Genomic DNA, 8,587 nt, shown 5'->3' with positions numbered 1-8,587 from the left:
ATATAGGAAAAGTATTTTAATAAAAACCAATACCAATTAAAAACAACATCTGTCTCTAATAATGTCCGAAACAAAAAAAGTGCCAAATTAAAATAATGTGGAACTAGCAAGTATCCACAAAATAGTTAGCATAGCTCATAAACTGTCACAAAGTACACAAGAATGAAAAGAAATGAACCAATAAAGTTAACAAAAAGACCAAATGTGTTTTGACCAACATCTTCCTCAGTGGTCAGAATAAAATAACTATAGTTCAGCAGATAGTAAATTAAATATTGTAGATGTGAATCACCAAATAGCACCACAATCACCAGTTAGAGGGTTTTGTTTTTTAAAAAATGATAATGCTTATATAGCCTCAGTGCCACTTACAAATGTAATCTGATAAGCATGCAAGAAATAATTTGTTTTCCTCCAAATGGGGCCTCAGAACAAAGTATTCAAATGCTATCTGGCTGGTAAGCCTTCAAGGCCCTGAGCTATTATCTCTATTCTTAGGACTTAATTGATAACACTGTTCTTTTAACTATTTCAAAAGCTCACACAGGCCTTGCCACTTATAAAGAAACTTCACATTTGCAGATTCCTCACTTGGAGGAATATCCCCAGTATTTGTGCAAACATTAAATAAATCCAATGCACATATACAGCACATGTACAGATAGATAACATAATGGCCAATCAGGAATTAAGGTGAATTACACATTCTACCTTGCTTGTAGCCATTATCACCATCCAACCAATCTCCTCATTGAGGTCAGTTGGTGCTTTAGTCTTAAAGTTGTAGATCCAAAACAATTCCCTCTGCAGTCGCCTTTGATGTAGCTGGGTGCCTTGAGCTTTCATCTTTTCAAGCAGAATCTTAAATCCTGAACATTATGCCCATAATCAACAAAAAGTTGGATTAAAGGAGCTTGCAACCTTTGTGTTCTAATACAACTTTTATGCTTACAGAGTCTGACTTTAACAGCTCAAGATGTCATGTCCACATATACTTTATGGCATGCACAAGTAATGGCACCCGCGTGTGTGTGTGTGTGTGTTTGTGTGTGTCTTCAGCAGTATTTCTTTTAATTCATGCTGTGAGCTGCCCTGGGTACTGCACTGTGAAAAAGCTGGGATAGAATAAACAAATAATGTATATACTAATACAAACACATTGAATTATATGCTAGTAATAGCACTTTTGGGACGCGGGTGGCGCTGTGGGTAAAACTTCAGCGCCTAGGACTTGCCGATCGCATGGTCGGCGGTTCGAATCCCCGCGGCGGGGTGTCGGGGCGTCGTTCGGTCCCAGCTCCTGCCCACCCAGCAGTTCGAAAGCACAATTAAGTGCAAGTAGATAAATAGGTACCGCTTTCTAGCGGGAAGGTAAACGGCGTTCTGTGTGCTGCTCTGGTGCCGGTTCGCCGGAGCATCTTCGTCACGCTGGCCAAGTGACCCGGAAGTGTCTGCTGACAGCGCTGGCTCCCGGCCTCTAGAGTGAGATGAACGCACAACCCTAGAGTCTGTCAAGACTCTACGGGCAGGGGTACCTTTCCCTTTCCCTTTACCTAATAGCACTTTTATATATTGACTATGAATGCTTTACAAAAGTAGCTATTTAAAAATTTTATTTATATATATTGGTCACAGTATTGAGGATCAGCAGATAGGTCCCATTATCATCTTGTGTCCTGGACAGATCACCGTGCTGCTGCTCCCAAGCAATATTCCTGGATTCACAAAGAGATTTGAGGACGTTTCTATGACTTCTGTGCTCCAGCAGGTGGTGTTGCTAAACCAGGAGGTTAGGAGAAAGGCACGTTTATCATCTTTCTGCACTGTAGTGCTGGGATAGACTAGTTGCTGTTTCAGTATAGAAAACAAAGTGGCTGTACACAAAGTAGACTATCAAAACTGAATTTGTGTAGAAATTAAATGATGCATTACAAATGATGACACTTTAATGTACATAAACCCTATGGGTGGTGAGACAATTTTGTCTGTCTGTCTGTCTGTCTCTCTCTCTCTCTCTCTCTCTGTGTGTGTGTGTGTGTGTGTGTGTGTAAGGGGGGGGGGAGAGAGAGAGAACCTAATTTCTTGCAATACATTTTGGTATAAAGCATCTTTTTCAATAATCTTTTTCACACTAGCGGTGTTGATGGAACGATTGTAGAGTTCTTAGACAATTATTTTGAAACTGTATAGTTTCAACCTGAATATTTGGAAATCAATGACAACGCTATAAAATGCCAATAAACCTCCTTGACATCTTTCAAAAGGGGAACAAACCCAGGTAAGTGCTGCACTCCTGGAACTTCTCACATTGCTCAGAGAAATGGGGTGAACAGTATGAATATACAGCTTTTGCCACATAGATATAGTGACTAGATCTGTTCCAGCCACCATCATGTGAGCAGTCTTGTGTCAGACTTGGCCATGAGGGTTCAACCAGAACATTTTAAAGAGGCAGAAGGAGCACAATACCCTATGAGTTTCAGTGATTTGCATTAAATTAAAAACAGCATTAAAACGAATGGATAAGCATCAGAAGCCAATGAATGGCAACAACGTTCAAGGCTGATTTACACAAAGCTGGATGGGAGCCAAATGCAAAGTTCTCCACATGATGAAGCAATGGTGGGGTTGGGTACAATGCTAAAATGTTGACATGCCTTGAAAAATCGGGCATTGGACGAGCACTAAAACAATGTTCCCATGTACAAAGAAGCTGTTTCAGCACTTATCTAGGGTTCTATGATTTGCCCAGGCTGGTTTTTTCCTTCTTCCCTGCAAGGCATTACTATTTCATTCTCATGTATTTATTTGTGCTGAAAACTGATGAGGCATAATGAGGGACATCATGTTCTTTCTTAAAAAAAAAAAAAATGTCAAGCTCTCAATGTGGAGGAGGAATGTAAAATATCTGAAAACATGCACATCAGCAAGTTCCCATTTCTTTCTCACAACACTGAGCCTATTACAATAAATTAAGTTATAGCTCCCATTTTTTGTACATTCTGCTGCTCTTCAGCGCACCTGTCAAACCCTCCTCCCATTTTAAAAAAGAAAACGGGTGTGAAATCTTCAGTGCCAACATTCTCACAGAAAAAGCTAACACGGCAACCCTTGGGAGACGGCCAAAGGGCAGGCTTCTAAATCAGAAATGCTCAGTGACTATCCAGAGGTCTCCAATGACCATTAGAAACAACACACGAATGGAGAGCTACATCACCTTGGCCTTATCCACACTTAACCTTTTCCCCTGCTCTTTCCAGGCATAGGTCTGTGCTTAAAAGCCCCATGTCTGAGTGTGGGTTTGGGGTGTGTGTGTGTTTCTGCCCCAGAGTTTTCCCCACAAAAACCCACTCTTTAGCACTCAGTTGGAGCAAACATCAATTTGGGTTTTAAGCGGATTCCTGTTTGCTCTGATTGAGTTTAAAGAGCAGATTCAGAGCAAAAAAAAAAAAGAGGGAGCTGCTTCCACACACAGCTTTAAAGCACGGACCATGCCTACAAAGCACAGAGGAAAGGTAAGTGGGCATAAGCCCTCACATGCAGTTCACCAGCCTGCAGTTCCAAGCTGTTTAAATTGGCCTCATTTATAATAATTATTGGCATGGCCCTGTAGAGGAAGATGCCATTAGATCTAAGGGCTGGTAATGAAGAACTGGTGCTGTTTTGCATAGTGAGGCAATCTAGAAGGTCATGGGGCTTGAGGGAAAATGTGTTTGTGAATAAGTTACAAAAATATATTGGGAATAAATGTTTTAATTTCACATGAAGGTTTTATTTTGTTTTGTTTTTTACCTAATGTGTCAGCCTACTAATGGGACATATCAAGCTAAAAAGTCAATGCTATATATCTATGGAGAAGCACCAGTTTGACATACAGTATTTTGATTGGTGAACCAATGACAGGCACCATTTGCCCAAATCTCTGTGGACCTTTTTTTGAAGGATAGAACTTGACTGTTGTTTTAAGACTATGATTAGATTGTAGCCAAATAGTCATGATGAATTATGGTAAATGTAGTTCAGAATCTATTAGCTCATAAGCATTTTCTAACTGCTATGAACCATAAAACATATCTGAGAGAGACATGAGTAAAGGAAACCCTCAGGAAAAAAAATAGTGGCAATATAAGAGTGTATGGGAAACACTTTGTTATATAGCTGCGTGAGAATTAAGAATATAATGATGGCACGTGAACAATCACATCTTAAAGAAGAGATGTCTGATTTTATCCAAGATAAATACAAGATGAGATTGAAAGAGAAGGCAGGCCTCACTCTAAGAAATAAGAGAAATGCACAAAATGTTTTTCCTTAGTCAGGTCAAAGGAAAGCCATTTTTCTTGGCCACAGAAGGTAAACACAGAAGACCATTCAAGGAAAATATAACAAGATGAAGTGCCATTTTGAGCATGCTGCAATTTATCACGGGTAAGGAAAATATTCTTACTCCCCCACCCCTGCCCTCAGGGTGAATGTGTTTCAGAGGGATAAGAGCTGGATTAGGGATGAGAAGAGACATTTAGCCCCAACATACAGACTGAAAATGGTTCCCTAATGAGGAATCATCATAGAACCAACAGCTCTAGCTGAATGACTTTCCAATCATAACCAGTCATTGAAAGGGAAATATATCTTCTTCCCTGGCTTAGTTGCAAAGTGGTGACAGTTCCTAAATTCAGGAAAGGTTTGTCAGAGCCATGCAGCTCAGCTGGCGCAACCAACTTAGCCTTTTCACACACTGAGTTTATCAGCTGGACTGGGGGAGAACACTAGGCCTGATTACCTATTTCCTCCCAAGGTAAGAGAAGTTGGCATAGCTAAGCCTGGCAGGACAGCTCACTCTATGGAATGAATGCATTGATTAGACTTCAGCATGTTGGTTATATGAGGCTGGTTATCCCATACAGACAGCAATAATGCAATAAACTTTGGGGAGCATTGCAGAAAAATTGAATGATGTGTTGAATGACCTGACCAAAACAGTAGCCTGGAGGGCCCCTAAATCAGATTGCATATAACACCCCATTATCATCATGAGCACAAATCGTAATGAATGCAAAATAAAAGGGGCATCTATTTATTCTTTGAACCGCCCTGAGACCCCCGGGTATAGGGCGGTATATAAATTCAATTAATCATCATCATCATCACCACCATCTAGAGGGCCCCTGCAAGCCATAGCGGTCCTAGCAGGAGTATCTTCCCTAGTATGATTTATCCAGGTATTTCTGTAGATTTTCCATAGTATAAAGGCTTATTATTTTACTTGCTCATCTATTGTTCTCTAACATCCTACTTAAATTTCACTGTTTCTTATTGCTACTTGAAGACCTTCTCATTATATATTACTAAAATATCACAGCAAAAGAATGCCTTTCCCTTCTTCGTATTTATGTACCCTTTGCATATTTGTCCAGTCCTATTCTATCCACTGCCTAGCCAAACTATGCAATTAGGTCTTTTTATTCATCCATCTAAACTCAGCATGTCTGCTCTCTCTGCAGTCAGCCCAATGCTTTTCTTGGGATAAGAAGCTGCGGTTTTCATGTGGGAAAGAACATACCGGGCAAAGAACTTCTCCTTCTCTCTCTCAAGTCTTCAAAAGGTGCCTTGATGCTCCACACAGGCATTGCTCAGTAAGTTATCAGGAATCAGATATACTTTGTAAGAACATTTGTAAGGCGTTGCAGACCCCAGGAAAATCCACACACAACTCAATGAAGACTCCTGTACTGTAAACAATGGGCTGTCCGATGGCAGAGCAAGAGGAAGGCAGCTCATGCAACTTATTTTTCTCTTCCTTTCTCTCAGTGTGGCTCTCAGGACTCTCACCAGTCTACCCTTCCTCCTCAGCCACACTCCTCTCCCTAGGTCACACCCCACATCAACTCCCCTTTGCACCCTCCTTGGATGTTTTTGCTGGAAGTGTAGCTATCATTAAAAATAGCAGCTCAAAAACTCAACTGGGCGAGACTAAAAAAAGCTCAACAGCTTTGGCAAAAAAATGGCAACCCTTACAAGCCGCACTCCCGAATGAACAACTTTTCCTGCTCCCTCCCTCACCTGAAGCATATTCTGCTCAGGACTTCTGTTCATCTCACTGTTTGGAGGAGATTTGCAAGATCAAACAAAAGTCCCATCCTGTTTCCCCACAAGGCCAATCAGATGCCTATGGGAGGCCTAAAAGTAGACCAGGAGCACAAGGCCCTCTCTTGTTCATGATCCCCCAGCAACTGACAATCATACTACTACCTTTTTAAAGGACTTGTTCAGATTGATTAGTTAGTGCCTTGTTTCACTGAGGGTGGTGCCTCTAACTTTGAGATATTGGTTATCATTTTCAATTTGTCTTTTGCTCCTCTCTTTTGCTCTCAGGTCTCCTTTCCCATAATGATGAATGACAAACGCCAATAATAATAATGAACCCAGGGCTTGGCATGTAAGTAGAGGAGGAACTGCTGGGAATCAAGCTGATTTTATGTGCACATTTATCCAGAACTAAATATTAAATACAGCTTTCAGCATGTGGGTTAGCAGCAATAAGTCTTCCTGCTCTGAACAGCTTATACGACATGCAGATGACTATGGTTGCCAGGCCTACACACACAGCCTGTTGCTCCCAACTACTATAATGGGATTTAGGTAGCCTAACTGCAGGCAAGACTGCAGCCTCTGAATCTAGAATTCCAGCACGAGCTCCAATTTTATTCATTGCAGTTCTGCTAATTTAAATTTCTCTATCAAATCCAGTTGGGAGCATCAGGAACCAAGGGCCTCCTTTGGGATGATGAAATTAGTTGAAAGGGGAAAGCAAAACAGAAAGTAGTAAAGGCAGGAATGTTTACAAGGCAGGCTTTATTGGCCAGTTGCTGTACGCCTGGCCTCAGTTAGCATCCGTGTGGATTAAGGAGCAGGCCCTTTAAATGTATTTATCATGAGTTAAATCTGATACAATGAGCTTTCGTGCCTTTGAGTTATAATTTTCCCTTATGTTTTCATGTTTTATGTCTGACTCTGGTTCCTTGTATGCTAAGCCCTGTAACTATTAACGGGCAGTTCTAAGGGGATTCCATTATACTGCTTTTGAAGAATATGGGGTTTGAGCCTGAGGCAATCTGCTGCTGAAACCTTTAAAAGCTTATAGCCTCCTGAAAGGGGAGATGGAGGGGAGAAACCCCAACTACTTCTCTCAAAACCTGCAGTCTTTGAAATAGCAACCATCAGGTGTTGGAATGAACAGATGGCAACTGTGAGATAATTCAGAGTTTTAGATGAACCTGAGGACATACCTCACTTTCAATGAGCACCACTCAAGAATGTAAGTGAAACACAGCTTTCTTGGAATATAGGACTAGGAAATCCAAAGCTGAAGCAAGCTTGTTTTCTTCTTCTCCAAAGCGTAGGATCTGAACATATGGATTTAAGTTACAAGAAATGAGATTCTTGTAAATATCAGGAAGAATTTTCTGATGGTAAGAGCCGTTCAACAGTTGGACAGACCCTCTTCGAAGATAGTGGACTCCTCTTCATTAGATGTTTTTAAGCAGAGGTTAGATGGCCATCTGTCATGGATGCTTTTGTTGAGATTCCTACACTGAAAGGGGTTGGACTAGATGTCCCTCAGGGTCCTTATTCTACAGAATCAATTTTATTATTCTACAGGGAACAACAAAAGGAATAACTTGCACCATTCTGAACAAGCCTTCCCCCTGAATTCATCATCTGGCTCCTGTGTTCATCATCTGAGGCTCTTTTCCATGTGACCTCCTCCAAGTGAGGTGTGAAGGGTTGCAAGATGAGAATCTACTTTTTCAGTTTGTGAAATGCTTTCCCCATTTTTATACTTAGTTTTAATGTTTGTCTTGTACGTTGCTTCAGGTTACTTTTGTGAAAAAAGTTAAATTATTATTATTGTTCCTGGGAAATGATTCACCTTTCGTTTGTAAAAGGGCCAACTAGAAGCCTTTCCCCAGTGCTTTTGCTTGTTTGTTTGGGGTGTAGTTAACTCTTTTAATTTTTTTTAATTACCGCACTACTTCTGACATGTGTATGTTAAGTTACATATCTGGTCACTGTAGCAGCTTTTGTCATTTGTGGGGTGAGAGCAAAAAGTAAATGAAGGATTCAATCTTTCAGCTTAAGTGCCATGTTCCCTGTATCAAGGTCAATGTTGTCATCTGAGAGCAGCAACTCAAATCAAAGAATTGGTCATAAAACTAGATGTTGGAAGAGCTTGGCTTGCTAAGGACACCCCAGAATCACTGGGTCCTGAGAATATTTCTATCAAGCACTCTATCTATGCATTTGATGTATTATTCAAACAGTCACAGGAACATTGGAAACTGCCTTATGTTGACCATTAGTCCACCTAGCTGCATTGACTGGCAAAGGCTTTCTAGGGTTTCAGGCAATAGTCTCTCTGGGCCCAACCTGAATATGATGGAGATTGAACCTGCTTGGAGCGTGTGTGCTCTATCACTCACGTTTGATAAATTTGTTCTGCCCTTCAAAGGGCTTGTCAACAATGCTTCAGCTGGGTCCAACCTCATAAAGATTCATAAAACATAGCTACCACTACCATGGGTTT

At 40.9% G+C, this 8,587-nt stretch overlaps 1 long non-coding RNA gene across 1 annotated transcript; it reads right to left on the bottom strand.

Annotated features, from left to right (window-relative positions):
• Positions 1–1,609: 1,609 nt before the first annotated feature.
• Positions 1,610–6,727, bottom strand: LOC309374755. The gene is made up of 2 exons (XR_014170714.1): positions 6,253–6,727; positions 1,610–1,777 (listed from the first exon to the last, which is right to left on the bottom strand). It is a non-coding gene; the product is annotated as an uncharacterized lncRNA (long non-coding RNA).
• Positions 6,728–8,587: the final 1,860 nt, after the last annotated feature.

Source organism: Podarcis melisellensis, assembly GCF_964234715.1.
Source record: "Podarcis melisellensis genome assembly, chromosome: 1".
Classification (NCBI taxonomy): domain Eukaryota; kingdom Metazoa; phylum Chordata; class Lepidosauria; order Squamata; family Lacertidae; genus Podarcis; species Podarcis melisellensis.
This window is presented reverse-complemented; position numbering and strand designations above follow the sequence as displayed.